At 36.0% G+C, this 24,181-nt stretch overlaps 1 pseudogene; it reads left to right on the top strand.

Moving 5' to 3' along the window:
• Nucleotides 1-22,676: 22,676 nt before the first annotated feature.
• On the top strand, nucleotides 22,677-23,407 carry LOC119545101 (annotated as a pseudogene).
• Nucleotides 23,408-24,181: the final 774 nt, after the last annotated feature.

The following is a 24,181-nucleotide window of genomic DNA, read 5'->3' as shown; positions in this document are numbered from 1 at the left end:
ATTCACAGTTGCCAAGAGATGGAAACAGCCCAATCCATAAATGGACAAGTAGATAAACAAATTGTGATATACACATACTATGAAATATTATGCAGCTATAAGACAGAATAAAGTCATGAAGCATATATAAATGTGGATGAAACTTGAGGATGTTATGTTGAGCAAAATTAGCCAGAAACAAGAACAAATACTGTATGGTCTAACTAATACGAACTAACATTAATGAGCAAACTTTGAGAGTTAAAGTGGGAACACAGGTTATCAGTATATATAGAGAGGGTAGGGATTGGGCATTTGATGCTGAAGGAGCATAGAATGTTCAGCCACATAGATTGTATAGATCCAGAAATAGATAGCATGATAATGTGTGATGGTAGCACAATATTGTATGTACACTGTACAAAGATGAGTGTGAGTATGGTTGAAAGAGGAAGGTTGGGACATGTAGAAGGAAAGATAGAAGATAAAGACTGGGACTGTGCAGTGAAAACTAGATAAATGAATGTCAACTTTGCAAGGTGTCAAGAATGGAATGGTATTGGGGGCAAAATACAATCATTGCAAACCAGCATCTATATTTAACGGTAACATTGTAATATGCTTCCACTAACTGTAACAAAGGCAATATACCAAAGCTAAATGTCTGTAAAGAGGGGGATACAAAGGAGAAGTTTGGGGTTCTTGGTGGTGGCGGTGTTGTCTGAACTTTTTAATGTATTTTATTTTATTTTATTTAAATTTTTCCTTTTATTTGTTTTTAATTCATTTTTTCTTTTTTTTTTCCTTTGTCTTTTTTCTCCTCTTCCTTTTTTTTTCAGAAGAAATGGAAATATCCACATATAGATTGTGGTGGTAAATGCATAACTATATGATTATACTGGGAACCACTGATTGTTTACTTAGGATTGAGTGTTTGAAAAATGAACAGTGGGGTACAAAAGCTGGAAAAATGTGGGGAAAAGGATGTACCTAATCACTGCTGACAGGGAAGTAGAATGGTGCAGCCCAACTGGAGGGCAGTGTGGTGGTTCCACAGGAAGCTAAGCATGGGGTTGCTATATGGTCCTGCAACCCTGTTATTGGGTATGTACGTGGAAGAATTTAGGGCAGGGACATGAATAGACATTTGCACACTGGTGTTTATGGTGGCAGTATTCATGATTCATAACGGATGGAAGTGGCCTAAGGGTACATTGACTGATGCATGGAGTAGTGAACTATGGTGTATACCTACAATGGAAATATTGAGTGGCTGCAAGAAAAATGAAGTTGTGAGGTATACAACTAGGTAAATGGCCCTTGGGGACAGTATGTTGCATGAAATAAGCCAGAAATGAAAAGACAGACATTATAATGCCTCACTAATATGGACTAACTATGATATGCAAATTCTGAGAATTGAGTCTGAAAGCATAGGTTATCAGGGAAAGGCTTAAGGTAATGGTTCCTAGATTGTAAACTCTTACAGCAGTCACATCTATTCCTGAGTTGTAAGGGTTATTTCTAGATTCTGAGATGCTGCTCTCTTATGTATAACCTGGTCGGTACCTGGACTTCAGGTATCTGTGTGACTACTGAGACTCAGAGCTAGAGTTTTGTAGCTATGAATCAACATTATGCCATACAGCAAATGTTACAGAAGATGAAAGAGAGATCAGACTTCAGTTAGAGATGTGAACAAAATGGGCTTGGTTAGCACCAAGGTAAATCAGACCGAAGTGTAGGGGCTAATGTTGACTGTATTTTAAAACTTCAACTTCTATGTGAGACAAAAGGTAGAAAAGTTTATTTGGTGGAAAATCTTTATTTTCTGTAGCATGCTATATAGTTTAACTCATATAGTCAGTTTATTCAAATACCATAACTACATGGAACTTTGAATAGGGAGTGAGATCTGGTTTGTTTGTACAGGTTAGTGTGAATCTTCTATACATTGCAGCTTAATATGGGCAGAGGATAAAGAAGTATTTGAAAAGCCCCCTTGAAGGACTGGGGAAAAATGTGGAAATATTAAATTTACCCACCTGGGGAATTCTTTATATTCTTGCAAACATTGGGGAATACCAATTTAGTAGGATGAGCCCACCATCTTGGGGCTGGCCCTCATAAAGCTTGTTACTGCAAAGGAGAGGCTAAGCCTACATGTAATTGTGCCTAAGGGTCACCCCCAGAGAACCTCTTTTGTTGGTTAGATGTGGCCTCTCTTTCTAAGCCAACTTGGCAGGTAGATTTGCTCTCCTCCCCCCACGTGGGACATGACTCCCAGGGTTGTAGCACTCCCTGGCAATGTGGGACATGACTCCCAGGGATGAATCTGGACCCAGCAAAGTGGGATTCAGAAAGCCTTCTTGACTAAAAGGGGAAAGAGAAATGAAACAAAGTAAAGTTTCAGGGGCTGAGAGATTTCTAATGGAGTTGAGATGTCATTCTGGAGGTTATTCTTATGTGTTATATAGATATCCCTTTTTAGTTTTGAGTGTATTGGAATAGCCAGAAGGAAATACCTGAAACTGTTGACCTGCAACCCAGTAGCCTTGGTTTTTGAAGATGATTGCACAACTATGTAGCTTACATGGTGTGATTGTGAAAATCTTGTGGCTCACACCCCCTTTATCCTTTGTACAGATGGATGAGTAAAAAAATGGGAACAAGAAGTAAGTGAATAATGGGGGGATGGGAGATGGGATTTTTGAGTGATATTCTTTATGTGTATTTTTATTATTTTTTTTTTATTTTGGAGTAATGAAAATGTTCAAAAACTGATTTTGGTGATGAATGCACAACTCTATGATGGTACAGTGAACAACTGATTGTACACTCTGGATGACTGTAGGGTATGTGACCATATCTCAATAAAACTGAATTTAAAAAAAAGCAACTTACGCTCAAGGAAATCTCCAAATCCTGATTTCACTGATTAAATCTTCCCAGCTTTACAAGAAAATAAAAATTATAGGCCAATATCTTCCATGAATATAAAAAGATTAAATTAAATATTAGAAAGGCAACCCAGAGATACATAAAAAAATAGAACATCATGACAATTTTAAGTTTATTCAGGAATGCATGGTTGGTTTAAAAAAGTTAATCAATGTAATTCATCACATTTAACAGAGTAAAGGAGAAAGAAAATCCATTATCACCTCCACAGAGGTTGAAGAGGCATAAAAATTTCAATACCCTTTCTTTGTTAAAACTCTCAGCAAACAAGGACAAGGACTAGAAGGGAATAATCTTAACCTGAGGAAACGTATCTATTTTAAAATTGACAGATAATTTTATACTTAATGTAAAATACTGAGCACTTCCCCCTGTGAGGTCATGGATATTTTAAGACTATGACACTTGTATTCCATATTGTACTGAGGATCTGAGCAAGTGGGTTAAGAAAGTAACAAGGAAAGAAGAAAGGTTGGAAGAAAGGAAGGAAGGAAGAAGAGTTGAAAACAAGAGAAGCAAAACTTTTTTTTGCAACAGTTGTGATTTTGAAAATAGGAAATCCAATAAAGTATTACAGTTATTAAATGAATTTAATAAGATTGCCAGATATAAGGACAACATACAAAAATCAACTATTTCTCTACATACCAGTAAGATGGGATCATAAATGAAAGAGTAAAGGATCATACCATTTACGTTATTATCAAAAATGTCTAATACCGATGAGGAACTTGAAAAAAGATGCGTGAGTCTCCACATTATTAAGCAAAAACAAAGATACCAGGTTCATGGATTAAAAGACTCCATATTAGTTAGATGTCTTAAGAAAATGAAACTGTTATAGAATATATAAGCAAATCAATAGTACAGTGTATACAGTCCAGAGACAGAGTTAGATACAAAATGACTCTTGATATTTGACATTCCTCATTGTCACTAAAGCACCAGCCTTAAATATATAACAATCCTTCAAAGGAGATATTATTGATATGAAATGCTATTTCAGAGTATAGAGAAAATATGGGAAATTTCTCAAGTCATTCTAAGACACCATTATCATTTTAATCACAATCTGTTAAAAGGACAGTTAAAAATAAACAAAAGGAAATACACAAGGGGAAAACAAATTTGTAGGCTGCTCTCATCTATGTGTATGAGAAATTCTAAATAAAACATTGCTGAATCAAATACAACAGTGCATGAAACATTATTACATCTTGAACATTTAGTGTTTATTCCAGGAATACAATTAATGGTCAGCATTGGGCAGCTTGTTATTATAATCCATAGATTAAGGGTGAAAAATATGATTATATATATATATATATAAAGACACTGAGAAATGTTAATATCCAACAATTCTACCATTAAAAATCTCTTACCAGACAACAGACTTTCTTATGTTGATAAATATTTGCCAGAAACTAAAGTATATATTTAAAATCATAAATTTTCCTCTAAGCATTGCCATAGTTCCATCTCATAAATTTTGATGTGTCACATTTTCATTTTCATTTGGTGAACATTTTTTCTAATTTCAATTGTGGGTTTTTCTTTGATCTGCTGTTTATTTAGAAAGTTTTCTAAACAGATGGGAATTTTCTAGTGATCTTTTTGATATTGACTTCAATATTTCATTCCACTGTGGAGAGAATATAATCTATATGATTTTATTTTTTAATATCATTGAGACTTGCTTTACCCAGCAGATGATCAATTTTGGCAAATAGTATACCTGTGCTTGAAAAGAATGTGCTTTCTGTAATTGTTGAATGCTATGTTCTATTTATGTCAAGTGGATCAATTTTATTAATTATTTTATTCAAATATTTTTTCATCCTTTTAAATTTTTGTCTTCTTAAACTTGCAGTTACTGACAGATGCGTGTGAAAATATCCCATTGTGATTGTAAATTTTCTGATTTTTCCTTTTAATTCTGTAAATTTTTGCTTAATATATTTCAAGGCTACATACTAGGTGCAAAAAGTTTAGAATTGTTATATCCTATCAATTTTTCCACTTTATTTCCAGTAATAATTTTTGCCTTACAGAGTACATCCTGTGATTTTCATATAACTGCACCAGCTTTCTTGACTAATGGTTGTATGGTATATAGAGTTTTCCTTCCAGAGTCTGTATATTTTTAGGTGTTAAATGTTTCTCCTGTAAGAAAAAAATTGTTGCTTTCTTTTTTAAAATTTATTTTAAATCCTGTCTGACAACCTTTGATATTTTTTTGGAGCGTTTAGTCCATTTACAAATAATGTAGTCACCAAAGTAATAGTGATATGACGGGTTTAAATCTATCATTGTATTTTCTCTTTTCATGCCTTCTTTTAGGTTGATTATTTTTATTCTTCCAATTTTCTGTCCATTATCTTTGTAATTAGCACTTTTTTCTATTTATTTCAATAGTTGCCATAATTACACTTGTATACTTAATTTATTAAGGTCTACTTTAAATTAACACTTTTCTACTTGTGCGGAAAATGTAAGGAGAACCTGAGAATACTATAACTCTGTCTGCCATCTTGCAGACTTCTATTCTTCTGTTATTGTCCATTTTATTTACCTGTATGTTTTAATCAAAATTTTCATTATTATTACTGTAGTAATAATTATTTTTGCATTGTACAGATAAGATTCACTTAGATTTATCCTTTTAATGCTCCAATGTCTGATAACTCTATAATCTGGATCCCCTCTGGGTGTTTTCTATTTTCTATTCTTTCTCTTATTTTATTATTATGTTGTCATCTCCCTTCACATGCTTGATTATTTGCTTTGTGTGCCGGACATTGCATATAAACAAATGCTGAGACAATTTGAAGCCTAGGTTCATATTTTCTTTCAAGGAAATTTTAGTTTGCTTTTGGTCAGAGGCAGAGAGGACTAGAAATTAGTCTTTATTTCAAATAGGCATTGATATGATTATTATCTGAGCTTTGGTCCTTTGATTGTCTATTTTATTTCAGTTTGCTCTTAGACCTAGAGTTAGCTCTCTTGATTTTTAACCCAAAGCACGTGATTTTATTGGCCAGTCTACAGCCTCTGTTGGCTGCTCACCCTAAAATATGACTGCTTTACCGGGCTTCTTAACCTTTTCTCCAATTGGCAGGTGCCTACCTCTTTGAGGGAAAAGTGGTGCCAAATGCCTGGTTCACTTCTCTGAATTTCCTTCTTCTCCCAGATCTTGGTGCCATAATGTTTCACTGCCTTTATAGCTCACTAATATCTTTGAACGGATTTAAAATAAAATTCGTCGGTCTGGATTCTCTGGTGATTCTCAATGAAAGCATTGTTTCACCTTACCTACTCAAAATTTAGAGGACTTGGTCTACTTTGTTTCCTTTAAATCCAAATCTCCTCTCTCCCATTAATAAGACTAGAACTTCAGAAAGTTCTTATATTTCTTGGTCTCCTCTCTCATCTGATTGTGCCAATAATTGTTATTCTTTTATTGTGGTAAATATATACAGCATCAAATTTTCCTTTTTTAACCATTTTTAAGTGTGCAATTCAGGGGTGTTAATTACATTCAAAATGTTGTGCAACCATCACCACTGTCTATTTCCAAATTTTTTCATCACTCCAAACCAAAACTCTGTACCCATTAAGCAATAACTCCTCATTTCCCCTTTCCAGTCCTTGGTAACATCAATTTTCTGTCTCTGTGAATAGATTTGCCTACTCTAGATATTTCACATAAATGGGATCATATACTCCTTTGTCCTTTTGTGTCTGACTTATTTCACTTGGCATACTGTTTTCAATGTTCATCCATGTTGTAGCATGTATCATAACTTCATTCCTTTTTACGGTTGAAACTATTACCCTACTGACTTGTATGCAGTGATCTGAGTCTTGTTCGTTCGTATGTACTCTTTCATTCTTGAAATTAAGATACTGTAAATTTTGTCATTGATGTTCTTATATTTCCTATACTTTGTTTTTCTTATCGTGCTCTGGCATTCTATATGTGCCCATTCAATCTATACTTCATTTTTTTTTATTATAAGTAATTTATCACTATTATTTTTCAAATATTTCCTTCTCTCTATTTATATAAGCTTTATGGGGCTTCTATCTTCTGGATACTAGAACTTTTACTTCTATCAGCCTTACTTCAAATGTATTTTCATATCTTCTATTTCTTTTTCTTTCATCCTTTCCTTTTTTGGAGAATTCATCAATTTTATCTTCAGATTACTAATTTGCTCCTCATTTTTAATATTTTGCTATTTATCCCATCTATTGTATTACTCTTTCAATACTATTTTTTCTTACCTATTATTTCTACCTGGTTCTTTAAAATATTTTATTGTTCTTCTTTCATAATTCTAGTATCTTCTATGAAGTTTGTCATGCCTACCAAGCACATTTTAAATTCTGAAACACCTGTTCTAATTTCTGCCTTTGATGGAGTCCCTAATCCTATTTATATTTTTTAGGAAAGAGTTGTTTTCTCTAATGTCTTAGCTTTTTGGTTTATAAACTCACTTTCTCCTGGGCTCATTGTCCTCTCTGGCACGCAGTGTATGTGGGGGAAGCTGGGACACCATTTTTAGGTGATGAACTGGCCAGGAGGAGGATATTGGATGAGCCCTCAGAAAGAACCTCGTCTTGGAAAACCACTTTCTCCCCTCATCCCACCCAGGTACTCCTCAGGATGGAGCTCCAACTTTCTAGACCATTGAGCAGAAGAAGGATTAGAAGGAAGCAGTTTTTAGATGGGAATTCATATCCATGTAGATTCGAAGAGAGCAGAATGGGGGAGCAACTGACCAAAGCTAGTCAATCCTTCTCTTTTCCTCAACTCCTCAGTGATAAAGGACTTCTTTCATTATTCTCCTTGGTTATTTCTCTGAGGACTTCTGCACCATAGGCCTTAGTTACTGTTGTGGAAACAAAGACTATTTATCCCAAGGCAATGGTGAAGGAGAGTCAAGAAAGAATGCAACAATCGCCTTCCTATTTTATCCTCCCACAGCCACGCTGGGCTGCCTCTGCCCCAACCCATATTCACCACTTCAGATAAACCAATTAAAACAGGTACAGAAGATCCTTTCTATCTATCCTCCTTCCACAAGCCTTTTTTTTTTTTTTTTTTTTTTTTTTTTTTTTTATCTTTCTCCCTATCTTGTTTTTTCCCTCTATATTTCCTTTGCATTTGACCTTGAGTATTGGAGCCAGGAGTCTTGCTACTTGAACATTTTGGTAGACGCAAACCTCAAAATGTCTCAAGTCCAGTTAGTGTTCCCTTTCCTTCTACTTTTCATTTATTTACTCTCTTCTTTCTCCCTTATTTCTTCTACCATCTTTTTACCATGCCTCTTCTATTCCCTCATTAAGCTTCTCTCACCACCCACCCTCTTGGTTTTTCTTTTTCTTTTTCTTTTCTTTTCTTTTTCTTTCTTTTTTTTTTTTTTTTTTTTTTTTCTTGTCATGTCTTTTTCCTTTATCTCCCTCTGATGTGTACTTTTGTGGTCCCTGTTCTATCTTCCAATATCTGATCCTTCTCTTAATCAGTTCTATCTGTGCTATACTCCTCCCATCTTCCTCTGTACAAATATTGTTTCTTTCCTTTCCTCCAGTTCCAAAATTCTTTCCTTCCCATTTCATGCTTTGCTCTTTCTTCTTGTCTCTCATGCAGTGGCTTCTGACCTCAAATTTCTAAGATACATTTGTGGTATAAGATTAATCAAAGTTTAATCAAGATTTTCATCTAAAATTTACTTGATTGAGTCCCTTAGGGATAAAACCTAGGTTTAGCTTGTCACTGCATCTCTAGTGCTCTAGTGTCTTTCAAATGTTTATCCCATAGTATATGATTGGTACAGATATGTTCAATAAACAACAAAAATATGCATGAATCAATGAATAAAAAGAAGGTATGTCTAGCAGTGAAGAAATGAATGATTTTAAAAATCATTCTAGTAACTTTTATATAACCTAAAATTTCCCATTTTAACAATATGTATTTACATAATTGAGTGGTAAATATATGCACAATGTTGTGTTACCATCACTATCATATGATGGTCTCTTGAGTAAGAATCTTATACATGATCACTTTCCTTAAGTTTTACATGGTTTCTAAGCACTTTTTTTCTGGCCATGATACTCACCTTTGAGTCATTTTGCAAAGTATCCATAGATGGATGAAAGTGAGTTGCAATTTCAGTTTGTGTGGCTATCTCAAATCCTAATTCATTCTCTTCTAGGTGATTTTTTTTTTTTTTTGGTTTAAGAGAGCCACACAAAAATGTGTACTGTAGTAGATACAATAACATAAGACCCTTGGATGTGGGTAAGAAATTTTTAACCACAGAGATATCACAACACATCAGTCCCCAGGGATGACTGATTCCTTTGCCTCCAAACTGATAGCGTTGACTGTCAGATTTTTTTAGTGCTTATGCTACTTAACGCATGATGTTCTGCACCCTGCCAGCGTGTTCTGTACTCTGTGGAACAGTTGATCTTGAAAGATGTCGTTTTTTCTCATTTTCTGACTTGTTTGGTTACATCAGCATTGATTTATTTTACATTTTTGACACTCCAAAATTAAAGAAAAGATCCAGTCTCAGAAACTTCAAATTAATAAATTGACTGCTGTAAGTAGAGGGAAACAGTAATCTGTGAATCTGCCTATCTTCTTTCTTTTTCATTTCTCATCTTCATTCCTCTTTTCTACTTTCCTCCCCCCACCCAAGCATAAACAGCTGCATCTATATTTTATCCACCTTAAATGCAAATTTTCACAGAGATACACAATTTAAATTGCTAATTATAATGCCTTAATCTAGTACTCACATGTGGCATGTATTCCATTTCCAAGATAGGGCTGTTGTGCTCACATTGAACCTACTTCTGATGGATTAGGACCAGCAAAATTAGTTTGATGATCCTTATGGCCTCCTCAAGTTTAGCTTTATTATAAGGCCTATTTATTGTCTTTTGTGTATACATCCAACCACATCTTCTATGTAGTTTCATCTTCACATTAAGAGAGAATCATTAATTAGACATAAAGGACACCTTTGCAGGATTAGTGACTGACCAGGTCCTGTTTGCAGAGAGCCAGTGAAAAGTGAAATCAATATTCAGTACAAAGATTCTGAGTCAGACAAACCTGCAGTTGATTTAGGTTCCACTGCTAGTTTGCTGGTTGATCTTGGGTGAATTGGAATGAGTCTCAGTCTCAGGGTTGTTTTTGTTTTAATCTTTACTATAGCAGTAAAATTATCTCAGAATTATTATGAAGATTATGTAACTAAAAATGTGTAAACTGGTTAGCCCAGAGTAAAGGTTCAGTGCATGGCTGCTCTGATTATCCTTATTGATGGTTTATCATTATTAAATAGTTGGCTTTTAATGCCCACATAATGCCAAATAAGCATGAGCACTAACTTAAATCCAGACTCAAGTTCATTGAAGAAAAGAAAGGAAAGGTTAGAGAATTTGGTGTCAGATAACGCTCCCCTCCAGATATATTAATCAATTTTATTTATTCCAGGATTGGCAATGTTTATCAGGCAAAAGCATACTAGATATGCATTCAGCCAGCCTGTGGAAGAAGATAAAAGCAAAACTGTTGTGATCCATAAAAGATTTACCTTTACATGCTCGATTTCATGTAATTTTAAATTAGTTTCATTAAAAATTATCCACAATAAAGAAAAAAACCTAAAAAATAGGCCATAAGGGGATGAATTTTTTACTTATTTCCATTTGCCTCACATTTTCCCTACTTATTTCTCACTACTCCAAATTGTAGATAATTCTGCACTGAGTTATTTATTTTAACAATTGTACTTATGATGATTAATAAGACTTTGATTACATTATGTATCTTATCACTTTCCCATTTAAGGCATATGAGATTAGTAAGAAATTTCTACTGAGTAATTGAAAGATTGCTCAGTTTAAAAAATATCCAGTAATAGCTTATTTGTTATGAAGTTATTTTTCAAAAATCTTCAAACTAACTGATCTTAGAAAAAAATAGGCAATCTGGGTTTACTATTTGCCATTTCTTGACCTTCTTCAGTTTACTCTGTAAGCAAAAAAGAAGAAAATCTCACCACCCAAAGAAATCACACATTTGTAAATATCTTCCTTTCCATCTTTTTTCAAAATACATGCATTCTAGAGCTTCAAGTTAGACAGCTATCTATTTTTTTCTTTGCTATTAAATGCAGATGACTAATAGTTAAATAATCATATTTTGTAGTTTCAAAATTGGGAATGATCTGTAGATGTTGTTTTATAGTCTGCTTTATTTAGCCAACAATATATCATAGACATCTTTGAAAGTCATTATATATTCTTCTAGGACACCATTATGAATGGCCTCAATAGTAACCCATAGCATGACTATGTCATAATTCATTTAACCAATATAGTTGGTGCATTCTTGATGCAATAATATTGGTGATATTGTAAATGGAGTCATTTTGGTATAATTTGTTCATGTCTCCTTTTCCTCTCTGCTTCTCAACTTGATTTATTTGCAGCCCAGAGAAATGGAACACATTATGCTTTGGTCTGAGTGCATCGGGCATAAACTTCTTATACTCAGGCCTGAAATAATGTGTCTCTGTGTGTGTATGTCACTGTGTACACATATGTGCACCAGGAGTGGGTGGGGCAGAGGTGAGGTTGGTGTCGTTTGGGATCGTGCTCAAAGATGATAAAGATAAGCTTAAGAATATAGCTCTGCTAATCCTTTCCAAGATTCTAATTGCATCATCACAGTCAGGCAATTCTTCAGTGAAATAGCAAAACTGATTGATTGTGGCCTTTTGTCACAAAGACTTTTTAGAAAGGAAAGAGAAAAGGAATTAGCGAACTCTGAGTTAGAGAGTAACTTCTTGTAAAGTTTTTATTGTATGTACAAGGAAGTTATATTCAGTCCCCAAATCATTTTGCTCCACTAGAAAATGGGAACTGTGCCTGCTCTCCTCTATTTTAAATGCATAGAAACAGCACTTGCTTACCTTCTGGAGGCTGTTAACAACCAGAAGCATAATCTCTATATAAACACAATGAATGCTATAGATTCCACAGTCCTTTTCTTTGGCATTTTCATCACATTTTCTCCTTGGCATTGAAACTACCGTAAATGAAAGGAAAAAGGGTGCGGGTTTTTCCTCTTCTTTTTCTTCCTCCTTTTAGATCAGCTTTAAAAAATCAGAGAGAAAAAGTTATTTTGTTCTCAGGTACAATGGCATTCAAGAGTGTACAACTTTTCTCCTTTAATCACCTTTTCTTTGTCTGAAAGTTCATGGCTAACATTCCCAGCAAAGAGCTTCCACTTGCTCATCACTCTCTAAGCCCCAAGCAACAATCAGTGTGTACTCATGTGGCAAAGCCCTGGCCTTTCCTATCAATTCTCTTGACAAGAATGTTGTCAAGTCTCGTTTGTTCTTTTCTGAGCTGATGAACTTATTTCAAGAGGCTAGTAGTTATACTTCACATCTGTCTTGATGTGACGGTGAGCCTGGAGGCTCTGTATCTTCTTTGGTTTTTGAAGAGCCTTTGCAGAGATTGTATGAGATATGCTTGATGACTGCAGGCACATGGAACACGTTCTCCATTGTCCAAGTAGTTCAGAAAACCCTCTTTGTGCTGTGGGGGGCCTAACTTATCTTGCCATTAAGAAAATATTTATTTATTTGTTTATTTATTTACTTATTTAGGTGAGAGGATAACCATGGGAGAAAGAGAAGAGAGATGATTTATCAGTGTTAATACACAGATAGCCCAGCTGCTAGATGGATGACATGTAATGGGCTCACCAACTTGTCACCAGCTAAAAATGCTGAAAAATCCTAAAATTCTGGCAAAATTGTAGACCTCAATAATGGAGACTCAACTAGTTCTGTCATTAAGCATTTATGCAGTTATACTGATACACTAGAAACCTTCCGAGGTGAATAAATGCTTAAGTTCACTGGTCTCTAGTTTCCTATAATTTGGTAAAATGAGAAAGATAAATACCAAACAATCTTAGTGTAAAGGGGTGAGTGCTGTGATAAAGGAGTAAATGGAGGAGGGGCACTTAATCCATTTTGGAGACTAGAGAAAGGCGTCCCAAAGGATGTGATAATCTTGACTTCCATTTTTGCTTAGGTGATTTTCAATTTTAGTGTAAGAATCTGTTTACTCATTTTGAGGTAAGGATATATTGAACTTACATTTTCGTATTTCACTACAGTATATATTATCCAAAAGAACCCATCAGAAGTGGGTGGTTGAGAGGCAGTTTGTGTTGTTGAGAGCACAGGCCTTAGTTTCATGAGGAATTCACATTCTCTAATTTATTAGCTCTATGACCTTGGGCAAATTACCTAACCTGTCTGATCCTCATTTTCCTCATCTACTAAGGATAACATTAGCTCTGAATAGGATTGTGGGGTATAGCTTCAGCTCTGAGTATATGTTTTCATATATTGAGGAACCCCTGCTACAGCTTTATTTTTCACTTGTGAAGGAAGTTATCATTTGAATTTCAGGGGAGTGATTCCTACAAAGACTATGTTCTGCATTCAAAGAGTGTAATTTTTTCATCTTTTTTGTGCTCATCCTTATTTCTACAACTCACGCATTTCAGAATCTCTTCCGTACCTCGGGTTCCACTGTGTTTTCTAATCTCGTATTTGAGAAGGAGAAGTGTAATGGTGATTGTGCCTCTCTCAAATAACCAGCATAAGAGTAGTTATGATAGGAGGTATCGCAGGCAACTGGGAGCAATGGTGTGACTAGTGATGAGCTTACATACTAATGTCAGAAGCTCATTGAATGCAATATCCATAATAAGATCCTGGATAAAATAATTAAGATCTAAAACCATCAGTCATGAGGGGTTGGTAATTGATGGAAGAAAAGAATAAATTCCCTCTTAAAGTGATGATGCTGCAAAGGCATGGTGGTCTAAGTCAGACATAGTTGGAATCTTATCTTTGCTGCTTACTCACTGTGCCTATTTGGAGAAATATAAATATTTTTTACTTAATAAGTGACTTGAAAGTTGCATTTATGATAAAATAATACATATGAAAAGCTATGTGCTTATTTGCAGCTGCTTAGATGGTGGCATCTATTGGTGGCTCTGTCCCTGTGCAGCAGTGTGACCTTGGGTCTAGTCACTGACAGCTCTGCCACTGAGATTCTCATCTGGAAACTGAATGAGTTGGTTTGGAATGAACTTGAAATTATTTCCAGCATGGATTTTATATGTGGAGTCCGGAATATTGGGCTAAGGCACTTGTAATATTGTTGATTATGTGTTAATTAATCCTATTTTGAATCCAAAATACATATTTACACAATATATATACTCACCAGGGCAGCCCTGATTCAAATGAAAACAAACAAACAAAAACATAGTAGCATTCCTTCTCTTTATTCCAATTTGATGCTATTTCCTGCCCTGGGTTTTTGATCTCGCTATTTATAATTCTGAAACATTAGTGGCTGAAGATTACAGTTCACTTTTAAGTGCCTTTTTAATGTGTGGATAAAACATATTCATTGACTTGTGCTGTACTTTCTATGCACTTTAACAATTCATCACAGAGATAATTATTTAGTGTTTATTTCAGTCTACCTGTGTCCTCTCATTTTCTCTTCACCTTTAATAGGGGTGGGAGAGCCAAAAGTGATTGTGGGTGGCTATTTTCAGCATTTTATTTAAACTCCATGAATGTTGTTAAAATGTTATCTGGCTAATAAGTGAACTGAAAAAAAATATATAACGTTTGCTCTTCCTTCCTTTTCCAAAGGGAAAAAAAGAAGGAATTAAGGAAGGAAGGAGATAAGGAAGGAAGGGGAAGGGCAGGGAGAAAGAGAGAGAGAGGCTGTGAGAGAGAGAGCTCGGGGGAGGGAGTGGGAGGGAGGGAAGGATGGAAGGGATTCTTTCTCTTTAAATCTGGGAACTTTGGGAATTGGATAAGAGTAAGAATCATGATCCATTTGATCTCTTTATTTAAAATAAAAAATTCTTTTCCAGATCTGTTTCATTCCATTAATGCTTCCTTTATTTTCCTAATTAACAGAACTAGAGCTTTAAAAATAAATGCTTGAAAAGATCAGAGGTAAGGTCTATCTTGTCCAGCATGGAGATTTCAAAGTAATTTTGTATTGTCAGTGCATTTTGACTTTCTAGTACGTCTCATTACAAATCTTCTGAATTGAACCATGTGTGCTTAGCTCCCACATGTTGTCAGGGAGGAAGCAAATTGCCTAAAACTTCAAAAGTTTTATTCTATTGGTGAAATAAGTAATAATATTTAATGCAGAATATTATCAGGTATTATAAAGAAACCCCACAAACTTTAGAATCATACTGATCTGCATTCCTGGTCTGGCTCCGGCAATTCTTGGTGTTGCTTTGAGCAAGTCACATGTTTTCTAAGCCTCAGTTTCCTTTTCTGTAAAGAGGAAGATGTGCCCTCTATGAGTTGTTTTAAGGATGAAAAATAATGTATGTAAATCCGCTAACACTTTGCCAGGCACATGGTAAGCACTCAAAGCTTGGAAGTGCTCTTAACAATTATCTGGTAATCACTACTGCCATTATGTAATTTGAACCTTTTGTGTTAAAAAAAATACCCTAAAAATACAAAGAACTGACTGTTATTAGTAATGACATTTGTGTATAAAGAATCACCTAAAGTTTGAAGGAGACTTAAGGAGGCTTAATTTTAAGAAGCTTACTCAAATAGCCCAATCTGTAAGGAAATCTGTACTTCTTAATCCTAAATGTCCGATTCTCAACAAATCCTGACCTTTGAATACCCAAACCTAGTTGTATTAGCGGCCTTTAAAAAGGTATGATTTCTTACAAATGCCAAGTGATAAAGGCTAGTGCCTCTTCCTTGCCTCATTACAAAGCTGATAACATTGGTTATGGCTGTTGATATTGAGATTGTAGAGTGAGGGAGTATTTTAATCTAAGTTTTCATGGAAGTAATTAAGGAAAAAGAAAACATAAGTGTATATTCTGTTTATCTCTGCTCACTTCATATTTTTTATTGCAGAATATAACATACATACATAGAAGTGACAGCCTTCCAAGTGCAATTTATTAAGTAGTTAGAGAGCAAATTTCAAAGACTATTACAGGTTACAGTTCCAAAGTTTCAGTTATTTCCCTTTTATGAATATATATACAATATATATACAAAAAGGTAATATCTTTCGAAGTATGATTTAGTAAATAGATATATAGGAAATTTCCAGAGTTGTTATGAGTGATAGTACTCCTTCAGGTATTATTAAGAACTCATTTTTATACCTGACTCTGGTGAACAGTAATCCAGTAGACTTGATTCTCGGTGATAATTGTATGACTATATAGTTTTTATCGCGTGACCATGTGATAGTGAAAACCTGGTGATTTCCTTTAGCCAGTGTGTGGGCAGAGGAGTGATAAAATAATGACAAAAAATATTAATAGTGTGGGGTGATAAGGGATGCGGATGTTTTGTTTTGGAGTGAAAATACTCAGAAGTTGATTGTGGCGATGGATGCAGAAAAAAAAAGGACTCATTTTCAGATATTCTTGGGGAAGTGAAAAAAAAGTGAGTGATGCCAGAATTAAAAGCCTTGGCAAATAGAATCACGTTATGTCTTTAGGGTAGTAGTTTAACAGAAATTACATCTCATATTTGACATGTTCTAGCCTCTAGCCTCTGTCCTCTCCCCCTTCCTGACAATCTGTCTGTCAGGAAACATCAGAGTCTGCACATCAGGATTTATTTGAGATTCTGGAGATACCGTGATGAATATGGCAGCATTCTTGCCCTGAAGAAAGTCATCTTGTTTTGGAATTGCAAACAAATAATCAGACCACTACACTATGTTGTGTAGTGTTAAGTCAGCAGTAAGCGTTCTGTGATAAGGAAGTATATAGGTGAAACACCTAATTCATTTGTGTGTGTGCACGTGGAAGAGAGTATTTGTGTACTTTGACAATTTTACAGTTCCTCCCACTAAAGGGGTAGTGCATACTTCCTTGTCTCTTGAATTTGAGTTTGTCCTTGTGATTTACTTTTTTTTTTTTTCATTTTTATTGCGATTGTTCAGATACCATACAATTATCCAAAGATCCAAAGTGTACAATCACTTGCCCCCAGATATCCTCATACAGCTGTGCATCTATCACGCTTAATTTTTGTTCAATTTTTAGAAACTTTTCATTACTCCAGACAAGAAATAAAGTGAAAGATGAAAAAAGAAAAAAAAGAAAAGGAAACTCTAATCCTCCCCTATCCCTAACAAACCCCCCTCAATTGTTGACTCATAGTATTGGTGTAGTACATTTGTTACTGTTTATGAAAAAATGTTGAAATACTACTAACTGTAGTATATAGTTTGTAATAGGTATATAGTTCTTCCCTATATGCCCCTCTATTATTAACTTCTAATCGTATTGTCATACATTTGTTCTGGTTCATGGAAGCGATTTCTAGTATTTGTACAGTTGATCATGGACATTGCCTACCATAGGATTCAGTTTTATACATTCCCATCTTTTGACCTCCAACTTTCCTTCTGGTGACATATATGACTCTGAGCTTCCCCTTTCCACCTCATTCACACACCATTCGGTGCTGTTAGTTATTCTCACATCTTGCTACCAACACCCCTGTTCATTTCCAAACATTTAAGTTCATCCTAATTGAACATTCTGCTCATACTAAGCAACCACCCCCCTTCTTAAGCGTCGTCCTATATCTTGGTACCTTATATTTCATGTCTATGAGTTTACATATTATAATTATTTCCTATCAGTGAGACCCTGCAATAATTGTCCTTATGTGTCTGGCTTATTTCACTCAGTATATTGCCCTCGAGGTTTTGTCATCAACCTGTTTTTTTTTTTTTAATATAGTTTTGTTCACTCACCATACGTTCCATCCCAAGTAAATAATCGATGGTTCTCTGCATGGTCATACATTTATGTGTTCACCACCTTCACCACTATCTATACAAGGGCATCTGCATTTCTTCCACAAGGCAGGAGGGAGAGTCAAAGAAGGTAGAGAGGCAAAAGAAAGAGGAAAAAAAATGACAGCTAGGAAGCAGCAAAAGGAAAAATAACCTTAAATCAAAGCAGGATAAAGAATCAGACAATACCACCAATGTCAAGTGTCTAACATGCCTCCCCTATCCCCCCCCTCTTATCTGCATTTACCTTGGTATATCACCTTTGTTACGTTAAAGGAAGCATAATACAATGATTCTATTAGTTGCAGTCTCTAGTTTATGTTGATTGCATCCCTTCCCCAATGCCTCCCCATTTTTAACACCTTGCAGGGTGACATTTGCTTGTTCTCCCTCGTAAAAGAACATATTTGTACATTTTATCACAATTGTTGAATACTCTAGATTTCACCAAGTTACACAGTCCCAGTCTTTATCTTTCCTCCTTTCTTGTGGTGTCTCACATGTTCCCCACCTCCCTCTCTCAACCATATTCATAGTTACCTTTGTTCAGTGTACTTACATTATTGTGCTACCATCTCCCAAAATTGTGTTCCAAACCACACACTCCTGTCTTCTATCACCCTGTAGTGCTCCCTTTAGTATTTCCTGTAGGACAGGTGTCTTGTTCACAAAGTCTCTCATTGTCTGTCAGAAAATATTTTGAGCTCTCCCTCATATTTGAAGGACAGCTTTGCTGGATACAGGATTCTTGGTTGGCAGTTTCTCTCTTTCAGTATCTTAAATATATCACACCACTTCCTTCTTGCCTCCATGGTTTCTGCTGAGAGATCCGCACATAGTCTTATTAAGCTTCCTTTGTATGTAATGGATAGCTTTTCTCTTGCTGCTTTCAGGATTCTCTCTTTGTCTTTGACATTTGATAATCTGATTATTAAGTGTCTTGGCATAGGCCTATTCATATCTCTTCTGTTTGGAATACGCTGCACTTCTTGGATCTGTAATTTTATGTCTTTCGTAAGAGATGGGAAATTTTCATTAATTATTTCCTCTATTATTGCTTCTGCCCCCTTTCCCTTCTCTTCTCCTTCTGGGACACCAATGATACATACATTCTCGCTTTTCGCTTTATCAAGTTCCGGAGACGTTGCTCATATTTTTCCATTCTTTTTTCTATTTGTTCTTTTGTGTGTAGGCTTTCAGGTGCCTTGTTCTCCAGTTCCTGAGTGTTTTCTTCTGCCTCTTGAGATCTGCTGTTGTATGTTTCCATTGTGTCTTTCATCTCTTGTGTTGTGCCTTTCATTTCCATAGATTCTACTAGTTGTTTTTTTGAACTTTTGATTTCTGCCTTATACATGCCCAGTGCTTCCTTTACAGCCTCTATCTCTTTTGCAATATCTTCTCTAAACTTTTTGATTTGATTTAGCATTAGTTGTTTAAATTCCTGTATCTCAGTTGAAGTGTACGTTTGTTCCTTTGACTGGGCCATAACTTTGTTTTTCTTAGTGTACGTTGTAATTTTCTGTTGTCTAGGCATGGTTTCCTTGGTTATCCAAATCAGGTTTTCCCAGACCAGAACAGGCTCAGGTCCCAGAGGGAAGAAATATTCAGTATCTGGTTTCCCTGTGGGTGTGTCTTAGAAAATTGCTCCACCCTTTGATGCCTCAGTTCACTGTGCTTTTCTGCCCAGCAGGTGATGCCTTTTAGCCTATAATTCTTGACTGGTGTGAGGAGGTATGGCCGTGTTCCCCCAGGCTCTGGGGCCTGGTTCTGAATGGAAAGGGCCCCACCCCTTTCCTCCTAGAGAAGACAGACCTGCCAGGTGGAGGTCATTAGCATTTCAGTGGTCTTGCTCTCTGCTTGTGCTGTCTCCATCCTTCTCTGAGTCACAGCCCTGGAAACTGAAAATGACTGGGGCTTTCTCCACTGAGCTGAAAAAGAAACAGATAGTTCCCTTCAGACCCAGTCCAAGGCGACCCTCTGGCTCTCCAAGGTCAGTTGTCACCCAAAGCCTCTGTTTTTTGGGGATGCGTACCTGTAGTGAGCAGTTCACGCTTGCTACTTAAAACCCCAGTTGGAGCTCAGCTGAGCTGTATTCGCTTGCTGGGAGAGAGCTTCTCTCTGTCACCACGAGGCTTTCCAGCTCGGGCTATGGGGGAGGGGGTCTTGCGACTTGGATCCACAGGTTTTACTTACAGATTTTATGCTGTGTTCTTGGCCATTCCTCCCAATTCAGGTTGGTGTATGATGAGTGGATGGTCTCGTTTGTCCCCCCGCAGTTATTCTGGATTATTTACTAGTTGTTTCTGGGTTTTTGTAGTTGTTCCAGGGGGACTACTTAGCTTCCACTCCTCTCTATGCCACCATCTTGCCCTGCCTGACTTGTGATTTACTTTTGATAACAAAATGAGCTAAGAGAGTCAGTATTCCACTGCCAAGCCTCAGCCTTAAGAGGCCTAGCATGTTTCTGCTTGCTCCCATGCCCCTCTGCCATCCCTTGAAAAATGCATACCCCAGTTAGTTTATTGATCTCAGGAAGAGGATGAGACATGCATGAGAAAGTTTAGCCCAAATCAGTGGAGGTACTCAGCTGAGCCCAGCCTGGATCAGCAAATACCCACTTAAGCCCATATACACAAGAGCTGAATAAATATTTATTATTTTATGCTGCTAAGGTTTTATGGCTGTTTATTACTTAGCATTATTATATCAATAACTGCCTGATACAATAAGTGAATTAAGAGATAACATACAGGTCAGAAGGACACTGGAGACAAGATAGTAAAGAAGAGACTGAAGAATGCTTGCATTCGTATTACCAAGGGTGTTGAATGGGTCAAGAAGCCATTTGGAGTTTGACCAAATATTGCAGAGAATACAATATAAAATAAGCTACACAAACCATGTCAGATGATAGGACCCCTTTACACGTTACTTTTTTAAAAATGAGATAAGCCATATGCATGTAAAATAAGCAATGGTTAGGAAGGAAGAAAACATGATCTGACTTGCCCAGCCTTCTGGTAAGATCTGGGAGGACTTTAGGGTAGGATCTGAGTTAGGTAAAGGATGAACTCATAGGACAATGGCTGTAGATCAGGTTTAATACAATTTTACTGAACTTGTGAGTGTATTGATTTTCTGTAGATCTTCTGGTACCTCCCACTGATAGGGTAAAAATCTAGATGTACATAACATTGTCTCATCTATTCTGCTTATATTCCATTCCTGCATAGGAAGAGGCCCCAGGACTGGGCATCAGTAGAACATATATTCCTGACGTGGGGATTTTTGTAATTGGCTTTGGATTGCAAAATATTGCAGCAGTTTGCTATCTGCTCTGCCTTTTTCCTTCACCAAGGAGGCTATAGAACAACCAAAAATGTTAGGGAAGGTAAAATGGGTTTTCAAGAACCCTATACTCGTTCCCTTTACTCACTATTCAGAGTAAATTCCAAATGTCAGCTTTGCTTGAAGGCTTTCTTGATTTTTTTTTCCAAAAATAATCTCGCCTTTCTATGAAATCCCCTTGCATTTTACCCTGCTTCCTTTAAGCATTTCTCACTTTCTATGTGGTGTCTTGCCTTCTCTCCCCTTATCAGCTGATGACTCCTAGAGAGCAGAGACCAGCTTTGCCTCCTGCATATTGTTTGCATCCCCAGCACACTGTTCGATATGTGCTCAATTAATATTGAAATGTAATGTAGTTTGGCTGTTCCTCTCTCAAAGCTTCAGTGGACCCACATGCTGCAAAACTACAACTTTATTTCCTAGTTAAGTTGGAAGCATTGTTTTCTACCATTTGTGGAACACTTTTTCTGGGGAGAGCAAGATAACTAAATCAAAGTATAATTTTAGTTCTGATTCAATTTGGGCTCCCTTCCTGCTTGTAGACTCAGTTCAAATTCATTCTGTATACTGTTTCTTCAAAAATTTGGACTTGATTTAACACATTCTAAAGTAAGAGAGGCAAAAACTGCAATTTCTCATCATAGAGGAAAACACAAACCAGTGAAGACTTGATAATTTTCCCTGTGAAAAGATGATGCCTGTTATGGAAACCACAACTAAGTGTGAAGAATCTAACATTTAATTTCTTAAAGGAAGGCTATACTTGCTATTGCTGGCAAAATTATCCAGACATGAAGAGTTGTGACATATTGCATCAAAATGTATATTAACGCCCTTTTATATCCATACACAAGGACATTTAAATAAAGTCATTCATTCACAAAGGAAGATTCTTTGCAAAATCATATATTCCTATTAATTTTGTGTTAAAATTTAGGAAACATTTTGGGTTAATTTAAAAATATTTTCAATGCATATTTGATGTTTCCAGCAGTATAATTCTACTGTAAAATCTGAAGCAATGGTTCTCAAAATTTGAGGAACATAAGCTTCATGTGTAATGCTTACTGAAAATGCAAATTTCCAGATCATACTCCAGAGATTCTGCATCTGGCCAAGAATTGACAATTTTTAACAACCACTGTAGGTGATTCTTCTGCAGGCAGTCCATGAACCACACTTCCAGACAGACTGAATTCCCTGCAATACATACGAACAAAATTAAAGCCACTTAGATCTGCTGAAAGGAAATCATTCTTTATTACATGATTGCTCTCCAGCTATAGTAGTGGCTGCTACTTAAAATGACCACCTGCAAAAGGAAGAAGTGTGGTCTGCCAGGAGCATCTGTGGGTTCCGTTACAAATGTATCAAACGGTAAGCTGGTCCCCTGGCCAAGGCCCTGGGGACCAGAGCGAGAAGCTGGGACCATGATCCATTGCAAGCTGATGGCCCTTGACTACCACAACCCTGCCAGCTTTCAACAGCAAAGATGAAACAGAATTTAGAAACTTTATTGTTTGGCTTGTAGATCAAAATAATCAGACACTATAAAATTGAAAACAGAGGCATTAAGAAATATCTACGGCAGTGACTGGCCTAAGTTCTTTGGAAGGTATCTCAGAATTGTTGCCTGTCCTTTCAAGATTCAAGATCAACAAGAAGCAATCGACTGGCTTCTTGGGTTAGCTGTTAGACTTGAATATGGAGATAATGCTGAAAATACAATAACTTTGTAACTGATAATACAAAAAATGCTGACAGTGTAACTAAAAATGCAGAGCCATTGATCAATTTGGATAGAAATAATCCTAATTTTAAAGCTGGTGTAATGACTTGGCTAACCTTTTTCAGCTTCAAGTTCATGTTGATTACCTCTTGATGCATAAGACAATTTGCATTTTGATTTTGGAACACCTGATGTAGGATGCAGTTGCTAAAGCAGATCAAACAAAATAGGGCTTGCTTGTTGCTTTAGGCAAGCATATTCTTGGTTTTGACACAGGAGATGCATTCTTAATGAAACTGCTCAATTCTGTGATTGTTGCATATAGAAGAGCTCAGAGGGCTACATACAAAAATTAATGAAGCCATAGTCACTGTTCAGGCAATTATTGCTGATCCAAAGACAGACAATAGACTGGGAAAAAGTGGGAGATGAACACAGTACGATTTCAGCTTTTCACCTACATAGTGCAGTTGGGAACCATGAATACTTCAGGCATGTGTTTGGAAATTAAATGTCACATTTTCAAGGGAGGAATCCCAGACACAATTGACTGTGTTCTAGAGATTTACCATCATTGATGTTTACTTTAATAAAGTTGGGGAAAATGGAAAAAGTAAAAACGGACAAGTTGGCTCCTATCATCCATTTTCCCATCAACCATTTACTGATAAGCTTTGATTAGATCAGTTTTACCTTAATCTATTTTGCATAAGCTCTTCTATGTAAGAAAAAGCTTTCCTAGTCAAAGTTGGTTTAAAAAGAATGTAACATAATAGCATAGTCACCAACTAATATTTACTTTATTCTGTTCAAAGTTACAACTTGTGTACTAAAACATTAAAAACATTCCTGTATATAACCTGGAGAAGTGAAATTTTTGTATCTTCATCCCTTATTTTTTAAAAGGCAAACCTGACAGACTACGTAAACATTTAATTCCCAGCTTTCATTTCAATTTTTTTTTGCTTAAAATTTATTATCAAAAGTATATTATCAAAAGTATATATCTGACAAGGGTTTAAGATCCAGAATATACAAAGGAATCCTACAACTCGACAACAAAAAGACAAACAATGCAATTTAAAAAATGGGCGAAAGTCTTAAATAGATACTTCTCCAAAGAAGATATACAAATAGCCAAAAAGCACATGAAAAGATGCTCAAAATCATTTGCCATTAGGGAAATGCAAACCAAAACCTCAAAGA

The sequence above is a fragment of the Choloepus didactylus genome, chromosome 10, assembly GCF_015220235.1.
Source record: "Choloepus didactylus isolate mChoDid1 chromosome 10, mChoDid1.pri, whole genome shotgun sequence".
Classification (NCBI taxonomy): Eukaryota; Metazoa; Chordata; class Mammalia; order Pilosa; family Megalonychidae; genus Choloepus; species Choloepus didactylus.
This window is presented reverse-complemented; position numbering and strand designations above follow the sequence as displayed.